Source organism: Aphelocoma coerulescens, chromosome 24 (genome assembly GCF_041296385.1).
Source record: "Aphelocoma coerulescens isolate FSJ_1873_10779 chromosome 24, UR_Acoe_1.0, whole genome shotgun sequence".
In the NCBI taxonomy this organism is placed as follows: domain Eukaryota; kingdom Metazoa; phylum Chordata; class Aves; order Passeriformes; family Corvidae; genus Aphelocoma; species Aphelocoma coerulescens.
The window spans coordinates 1650036-1658616 of NC_091037.1; the positions used below are offsets into that span (position 1 = coordinate 1650036).

Genomic DNA, 8581 nt, shown 5'->3' on the forward strand with positions numbered 1-8581 from the left:
ACTTGATGTAATTGTTTCTGGCTTAATAAACGATCCCAAAACTCAGCTGGAAAATGGAAATACAAGCCTGGACTGGCGTGGCTGGAGCAAAGTTGAATTTAGCATGCTGGGGGACGGGGAGAGAATAGATATTAATGTGAGAAACGTCATTCAGCCTCCTCATTTTTCCAGAACCATCCCACTAAGTGCTGGCCTGGCCCCCTGCCAGGGCTGATGCACGGAGGGTCACGGTGCCTTTGGAGCAGCCTCATTTTCTTTGTGCTGAGCTGCCATCATTTGATTGTTAAACTCGGTGGATTTACACCACCCCCGGAGCAGGGGGCTCCGAGCTGCTGCCGGATCCATTCGCAGCGGGGCTGCCTCTCCGTGCTTCCCACACGTTTCAGTGTAGGCTTGGGAATCATGGAATCTGGGATGGTTTGGGTTGGAAGGGATCCTAAATCCCATCCCATTCCACCCCTGCCGTGGGCAGGGACACCTCCCACCATCCCAGGCTGCTCCAAGCCCAAATCCTGAAGGCTTGCTTTCCCTGCTGGACCAACCAGCACTGTGGGAAGTGGAGCGTGGAATGAGAGATGGGAGATTTTGGGAAGGCAGGAAAGGGAGAGCCTGGGAAGGGAAGAGGCCCAGAGGCTTTGGAAGGGTGAGGGATGGGGCAGAATTCTGCAGGAGGCACCTCAGACCCTCTCCAGAACCCGAGGCTGCCGCCTTGCTGGGGGCAGCATTTTTCCTCCTTTCCCACTCTTTATCCCTCTTTTCTGCCCCGGTTCTCTCTCCAAACAGCCCCTGCTAACGATTCCTGCAGCACCTGACAGCAAACCCTCGGCCCAGGATGATTTAATTTGCTCAATTACTGCTCCTGAAGGCAGCCAGGAAGGTCTGTGACCCTCTGGGCACACCGATAACGATGCCATTGCCGGTGGTAATTGACATCTGGATGTCCTTCCCAAGTAATCCACAAATTCCTGCTCAGAAACCTCCCTGCAAACTGCTGCCATGCTGCTTCTCATTTGGACACAGGATATTTTCCTGTGAAATCTGTATATTTCCATTTTTCCTGGGTTTTTTTTTCCCCCTTCTTAATTTATTTAGCTATTCCACAGAGTCCTGGAAGCAACTGGCACTCTCACACATGGACAAGTGATCCTGTGTGATCCTGACTGAGGACACTTAAAATCAGATTTAGCAGCACCACGAGGGCTGGGAAAGAAAAATATTTCATTGACTTCCCCACCAAGCTCTTCCTTTTTTAATCAAAAGGGCACAAAATTCTTTACAGGAAAAGAAACAAAAAATTCTAAGGACCAATTAAACTGATTGGGGAAAAAAAAAAATCACAGCCAACCTTAGACCTCGAGGGTGGAGGTGTTGATAGACCCCAAGATTTGTTGGTTTGAGACAAAATGAGGTACTCAGGAATGCCTAAACAAAGGGGAAAAAAAATCATTTTGTGAGCAAACAAGCTGTTCCAGCTTGGTCTAAACCACTTTTTTCATTAGGATTTTTCATTTTCCAAACTCCTTTTCCAGCTCCCAGTCACAGCTGTGGCCTTTGCTGTGGTTTTTGTGAACCAGCTCATCCACGGAGCTCCTCGGAGCACTTTGGTTCTTGTGTGGAAAAGTGGTTTCAGTGACAGAAGTGCTGACGTCCCTCTATTGAAGGATCATTTTCGTGTCTGGCTGGATGAGGAATCTCAAAGTGGCCCCGTTTTCTCCTCAGGCTCCCCCCCAGTGGGCCCAGAGCTGCTGTGAACTTCATTCAGACAGAGATGGAGGCTGCTGCAGCAACTACTCCTTCCCTGACCTCTTCCAAAGGGAAAAGCTTTGTGTCCATCATTATTGAACCCATTAGGGCTCGCTGGGAGCGTTTTGTGTCAGGTCCTGGCTGATTAAAACCCTCAAATGATCAGGAACAATAAAAGAATGCATCTCCCCCCAGTGCCAGGGCGGGCACAGCGGGCACGGGGACAATGGGACAAGGCAGCTGGCAATTATGCAAACTGTAATTCCTCTAATGAACCATGGGCACTATATTCCACAAATATATATATTTTTTATATTTATATATAATTTTACATACTTTAAATATTTTATATATTTCTATTTTTAATTATTTACATATAATATATATTTTAAAAATATTTTTTAATTTTTTTTTTAATACATTCATCAGCTCAGAGCTGCTCCAAAGGACTGAGATCATTTTATGCAACAATAAAAATACTGGAACAGAAAATGCTGCAATACAGGGACTTTATCCTGAGTGTTCTCCCTCCAACAAGAGAGTCCCTGAAAACATTCGTTTTTCCGTGTCTTGTGCATCTCTGCCTTGCCATTTAAAGAAAAGGATGATTTTTTTGGGGTTTATGGTTTAATTTAGGCTCAGCATCACATTGGCCTCAATGCTTGGTGAGGTTCTCTCTGCACACCCTGCAGGGGAATGTTGGAACAATTGGGAAAGAGCCTTTGGGGCTTTCAGTCCAGTTCCCTTTCCAGGAATGTTCATCCAAATCCACCCACACTCCTCTATTTTCCCATGTTCCTTCAGACTTTCAGCACTTCAAACTCAAACATCCACTTGCAATTCAAAAACCCCACCAAAAAAACTCCAAGAAACGAAACCTTTTTTTTGCTTCATTTCTCCCCTTGTATAAAAGGTGAGATTTTCACCTGGTTATTCCTAAAACCATCTGGATTTTCACACCTCTGCTGTTGCAGTGGGGGCCATGGAATGCAAGGGGGTCTTTGTGCCTCAGCAGTTTGGCTGAGAAAAGGGGATAAATCAGATAAAATACAGGATGAACTCAAGCAGACAGAATTAACATGGAAAAGGGAGTGATCTGAAATAAGGGAGGGAGCCACAAAGACCAAACTGGGAATTTCCCCCTCCCAGATTTGCAGCCCTGCATTTCCCCTCTTGCTGCTCTCATTTATTGAGGACTTTATCTACTCCATGGCAGGGACTGTTTTTCTACAACTTTTAAGCTGAATTTCATTATATTAAAAATACATAAAGCCTAAACCTTATTTTATTTCAATTTAAGTGCTCAGAGAAGTAGAAAGAATTGATACATCAGTAATAACAGAGGGGCGAGGGGAGAATTTATGGCTCCAGAAGTGCTGAGGCACCGCAATAAGAAGCAGCATTTCAGCCTTTCTATTAAAGTTCCTCCCATTAAAAAGTAATGGAAGTTTGAAATCCCCCAAGGCTTCCCTTATCCCATCAGAGTGATCCCAATAAGCAGCAATTTGTCATCACCAGAGGGCTGAAAACACCTCAGCTCCAAAACCAGGGATGAGGGGCTGCTTTTATCAGCCAAAATCCATCTTTCCATGCGCCCAAAAGGTGTCAGTGATGAGGGATCAAACCCCATGAACAGGAATGATCCAGCTCCACAAGGAAGAGGGATGGGTGCCCCAGCACGTGGACATTTGACATCAGCACCAAATGTCATTTTTCCAGGGAGGAACGAGCCCTAATTTTGGGTGTTTCACAAAAATTCCATGGACCTTCTCACAGGAAGGATGGAAATCGTGCTGGAAATTAAATTTTCCTCCAAAAATCTTATAATTGGTCACATCCCAGCCAAAGCCATCCAGCAGCTGTAGTGAGCTGATTATTCTCCAATTCTGGTGCTCACTAATAAAGGATTTTTTCCCTGTTTTGCTCATGCTCTGAGTGTTTTACTCCACCCAAGGTCAGAAATGCTGGAGAATTTTTCTCAGTGCTGAGACATCACCGTTTGCCCTGGTGCTGCACGCAGAGCTGGCCCTAATTGATTTGCAGAGCCTCTGGTCAGAGGCTGAGCTAAACTTAAATACGGGAGGGGAAAGGTTGGTTCAATACCTCTCCCTGTTATCAACTCTTCTTTCTCTCTGCTCTGAGAGAAAAAGGTGAGGCAAAGGAATTCAGTCTGGGTCCTACATGAAGCTTTCACTTCGTTTACATGAGGTTTTCACTTCGTTTACATGAGGTTTTAACTTCATTTACTGTGTTTGTGTTAGGATTCTTGTGGTAATATAGAAATTACCAACCTTTGCCTGATGAATGGAGGAGTAGAAGTGGGCTAATAACTCCTGGAATTGGCTTGTGACCAGACCCAGCCTCACTTTACTTCTGTATTTCAGCTCCTATTTTGAGCAGTTTCCATTCCTTCAGCATTTCACCCAGCTCACAGCTCCATTAGCCACTGTCAGAAAAGCAAAATGGGATTATTTGGGGAAACTTGTGGGAGAAAAGGGGCAAGAAAATGAGAAGATCCAAGAGCTTGCACTGTTGCCACCTGATGCTTCACATCCCTCACCTCTCCCAGCTGCAAAGAGCAGGATTACTCTAAATTTAAGCTTTAAAACGTGACACCCAAATTTCTGTAATTCTTCATCTGCACAGTCCTTTGTAGCTTCTTCCTTTGCTCTTCCATCAGTGTTTCCAGGTTCAAATATTTGCCAGGGGAGAACAGAGCACCCAAACTACAGGATTTTACCCCTCTCACCTATTTTTCAGCCCAGCACCCCTGACCATTCACCAGTTCCCACCAGCCTGGCACGCAGTTTGAAGCATTTTGGTGGTTTGCTCTTCAGGAGAGGGTTTGCTTCCCAAATTCCCTGGTGAAGAGTGATGGAATTCCACAGGAATCATCTCACTTGACCCACCATTTGTGACCCTTGGAACATTTTCCCGTTTGGGGCTGAGGTCACAAGGCACCGCTGGCTTCTGCAGTGCATCAGCAGCGCTGTTTTCCCGAGGCAGCGCCACTTTTGTGTCCCCTAATCAGCCACATGAGCTCCTGCATCTCTCTCTGCACGCAGGGAATTTGTGCCTTCCCTTTCTGCTGGGAACAAAGCCCCGTGTCTGGAGCTGTTTGTGTGACAGGCTGGGGCTCAGTAATGATGCAGGAGCCGTTTGTTCCCCTTCTCATCAGCGCCGTTAATGACGAAGCCCAGAAGAACAGTCAGCGCTGGGCCCCTTTGTTTTCAAACAGATTTTTTTTTTTTTTTTCCCCCTCTTTCCTTGTGTACACCAGACGATCTAAATTAATCTCTCCTCTTCAGGAATCAAAAATAGCTGTGATAGCCTTTCCCAGTTCTTGCCTCCTCCAAGACTTTCGGTTCCCCTCTCCTTCAGTGACCTGATTAGAGCCCACCTCCATCTGGCTCCTTGGCAGGGGACACGAGCTGGCGGTGCTGCTGGGAGGGCAACTCCTACTCGTTAGCTCTTCCCAGAGGCCAGAAGGAGTAGTTTCCTTCGGGGAGGTTCTCCACCAACAGCAGCCAGAACTGAGGCGAGCGATATTTGAAATGAGAGCAGTTAGAGAAGGAAGCAAAGCAGCATTTGCTCATCAGATCTAGATATGGAAACGAATCGGTATTCACTTCTGGCAGCTTAACTGATAAGGGGAAGCACCAAGAAAATAGTTTCATACTGAACAACCGGTCCCAAACGCTGGTTTTTCGCCTGCACCAGCCTTGCCATCACCTTTGCTCTGCGTTTTCTGCTCACTGGGACCAACTCACTGGCACAGGGCAGCGAGAGCTCTGTGCAGGCACAGAAAGGGCCAACAGTCCTTGCTCAGGGAAACCATTGTAACCTTTCCTCCCTTAACAACTTGTGGGCAAGGCTGGCAAGCCCCAACCCAGGGATTTCTTTGCTGTCTGTGCCAAGTTTATTCTGACCAGAAAGTTCCTCCCGGCCCGAGATGTGGGGTCACATCCTTTGACCATCAGCTCCCCTCTCTTCCGAGCCCTCTCAGCACTTCAGCCACTGATTTCTCTTCCCACAAAACTTAGAGACAGCCCCTAAAAGTCCTCAGAGCTCATCCCCAGCAGGGGCTGAGGGTGAGCTGCTCCTCTTGGGTGGTCACAGTCCGAGTCTCAGTCACGCCTGTCAGGAGACCGAAGGGAGCTGAGCACACCCAGGAATTCTGGCCTTGGAGAGGGAATCTTCCTGGGTGGGAAGACACAAGAAGTGGGTATAAAGTCAATAAACATCCACTCAAGGCTGGTGTGACACCCCAAACCCGGGCCAGTCCCTCTCCTCTGCACTGCAAACATTTACATTGAGCTGAGACCCAGCTGAACGCCGAGCCTGGAAAATCAGGGCATTATTCGGGCTGCAGAGAGGGCCAGGCAGGCCAGAGCACAATGCCAAAAGTGGCATTAGTTCCAGGGATCAGGAGAGACAAAACCCCACATTTAACATTTCACTCTAACAGCCTCAGCAGCCACATCCCCCTGCCTCTGAGGAACGTTTGTGCCCCTGACTTACAGAGCTGTTTGCTCTGGAAGCAGCACCAGAACGGGCTGAAGGGAGGAAATGAAAAGACAACAAAGAAGTGCAGTTGATTGCAAAGCAAGGCAATGCTTGAGGTGCTGTGGAGACCAAAAAAGGGCTTTAAAGTCTCAGAGTGGGCACCTGCCAGAGGGTGCAGCTGAGAGCACTGGTTTATTTTAAGGTTGAGCATTAATTGATTTCTAAGTGTAATCACAATTACAGTGTCTTACCCTGATTAATGGAGGCCTTGATTAACACACGGGAACGTGCCACTGTTTTCGTCCTGGGGAGAGGAGGTGAAATTTGTTTTGATGCCATGGCTGGAGTGATCATTTCACCAGAGAACGTGGTGCTAATGCCAGGCAATTAATCATCTCTTTTGGTGATTTACAGTAATAAATGATTCCTCATGGCACAGAATGCAGTGGGGTGGATTAAGTTTAAGGCTTTAGGATCTATTTGGCTTTACCTCCTCCATGCTTCAGCTTCAGCGTGCTTGACGCAGCAGTTTGAATTTCTGGGTTGCAAAGCATCTTTCTGCTGATTTTGTAGAGCTTCTGCTACACAATAGAACCACATTACTCAGAGATTTACCATTGCTTGTACTTATTTATAGTGCTGCTCTTAAACTGAGATCAAGGCAGGGCCTTGGGAAGAGCTTCAGGACCGCAGGCAATTTAAACCCAACATTTTCTAAGGGTACAATTTGAGAGTTGGCCTTGGGAGAGTTCCTATTTATTTTCCTCCTGGTAAACACGACCACAGAGAGGGGAAGCAGAGAAAAACCAGCTCAAAGATATAATTATAAGGCAGAGAGCTAAAATTAGAGTAGCTCTCCACACCAAAAAGCCATGAAACAGCTCCTGCTTTTCCTCTCCCACCTGGTTTGTCCCCTAAAATAAGGGGCAGAGGGAAAACAGCAAAGGACAGTGCTTAGAGAGAGGTGTCCACTGACTTTTCCAGAGCTTGGTGGGTAATTCAGCTGCTCTGGTTGGTGTCAGAGTCAGGAAAGGGATAAAACTGTGAATTTTGAGTTCATTATTATTACAGAGATAAATACTGACGGGGGGGTTTGGGTTTTCCATGGGTGTTCTACAGCCCAGTCCACAATGACTCCTTCCCTTTTAACCCATGGTGCTCCTGCCAAGTGAGGGAGCTGCAGGAGCATTAAAAGTATCCCCAAATACAGTATTTTCCTCATTTATAGATGAAATAGTGCCATTGTTGGCCAGTGTGTCTGCCCCAGAAATGGCAATTTCCCCTCATTTTGCTGAGGGATTAAAACCAAATCAGAGACACCAGAGGAAAAGCAGTGTAAATTATCCAGGTTTGTGAAATCAGTGGAGCCACGCTGAGTTTTACTACAGAAAGACACAATTCTTAGTGCTTGAGCTGCTTTTCTTATTTTCTGTGTGTGCAAAACTGTACAGTCAGAGGGCAAAGAAAAGGAACGTCCTCCACACAGCCCTTCCAGGAGCAAGTCCTGCCACTGTGAGCCAGGAAAACAATCCCTGGGCCGGGGCTGATAAGGCTGTGCACAAAGGCCATGCAGAAGAGAGACCTTTATCACCCACCTCTGCTCAGGGGAATCGTATTTACTTGGGAAGAATGGAGCTAACAGCGCTGGGCAGCTGCCAGGGGCCAGAGGAGCAGATAAAATCTCCTTTTTTGTACCCCAGAAAGGGCTGCTGAGCCCTGGCTGGTGTTTGCAGTGTGCCAGCAGTGTTTGCTTTGGGCTGCTGGGCAGGGGAGAGGCCTGGAAGGAAACAAAAAGCAGGCAATAAACGAGAGAAATGGGATTTTACAATGGGCACATCTGCTCAATAGCAGCTTGGAAGCCAGGCTTCCTAATCACACTTTTATGGATTGGTACCAGAGCAAAATAAAACCTCAGCTCTGCCCAAGCATGGGAAATAGGGCAGGGCCAGAGTGGTTTCTTTGTAATTCCTCTTATCCCATCAAGTCCTGTCTCTTTTCAACCACTTTTCCCAAGAAAACAGGGCCTTATTGAAATAAAAACCTTTGGTCCATTACAAATTTCCATGGAAAAAGATTAAAAATCATTCAAATAAAAAAAAGCACTATTTGGCTTCGATTTATTCCAGTTTTCCCCAGTAGCTTTCTCCCCTACGAAAGAGATCACAGCACAAACACAACTGATTTTTGCCCTGGCCACAGCAGCACAGTCAAACTCCACTTCAAAAAAGTCAGGGGAAAAAAGCAAGGCAGGAAGTGCTGAAAACATTCCCAAAAGCTGCCTTTAAACTGCAGCTGGTTCTGTGCATGTGGCGGCTGCTGTGGGGCTTTCTGA

At 46.7% G+C, this 8581-nt stretch overlaps 1 long non-coding RNA gene across 1 annotated transcript; it reads right to left on the reverse strand.

Moving 5' to 3' along the window:
- Nucleotides 1–2185: 2185 nt before the first annotated feature.
- On the reverse strand, nt 2186–7117 carry LOC138098383 (uncharacterized). Its single transcript, XR_011146611.1, has 3 exons — nt 6740–7117; nt 6501–6553; nt 2186–5943 (listed from the first exon to the last, which is right to left on the reverse strand). It is a non-coding gene; the product is annotated as an uncharacterized lncRNA (long non-coding RNA).
- Nucleotides 7118–8581: the final 1464 nt, after the last annotated feature.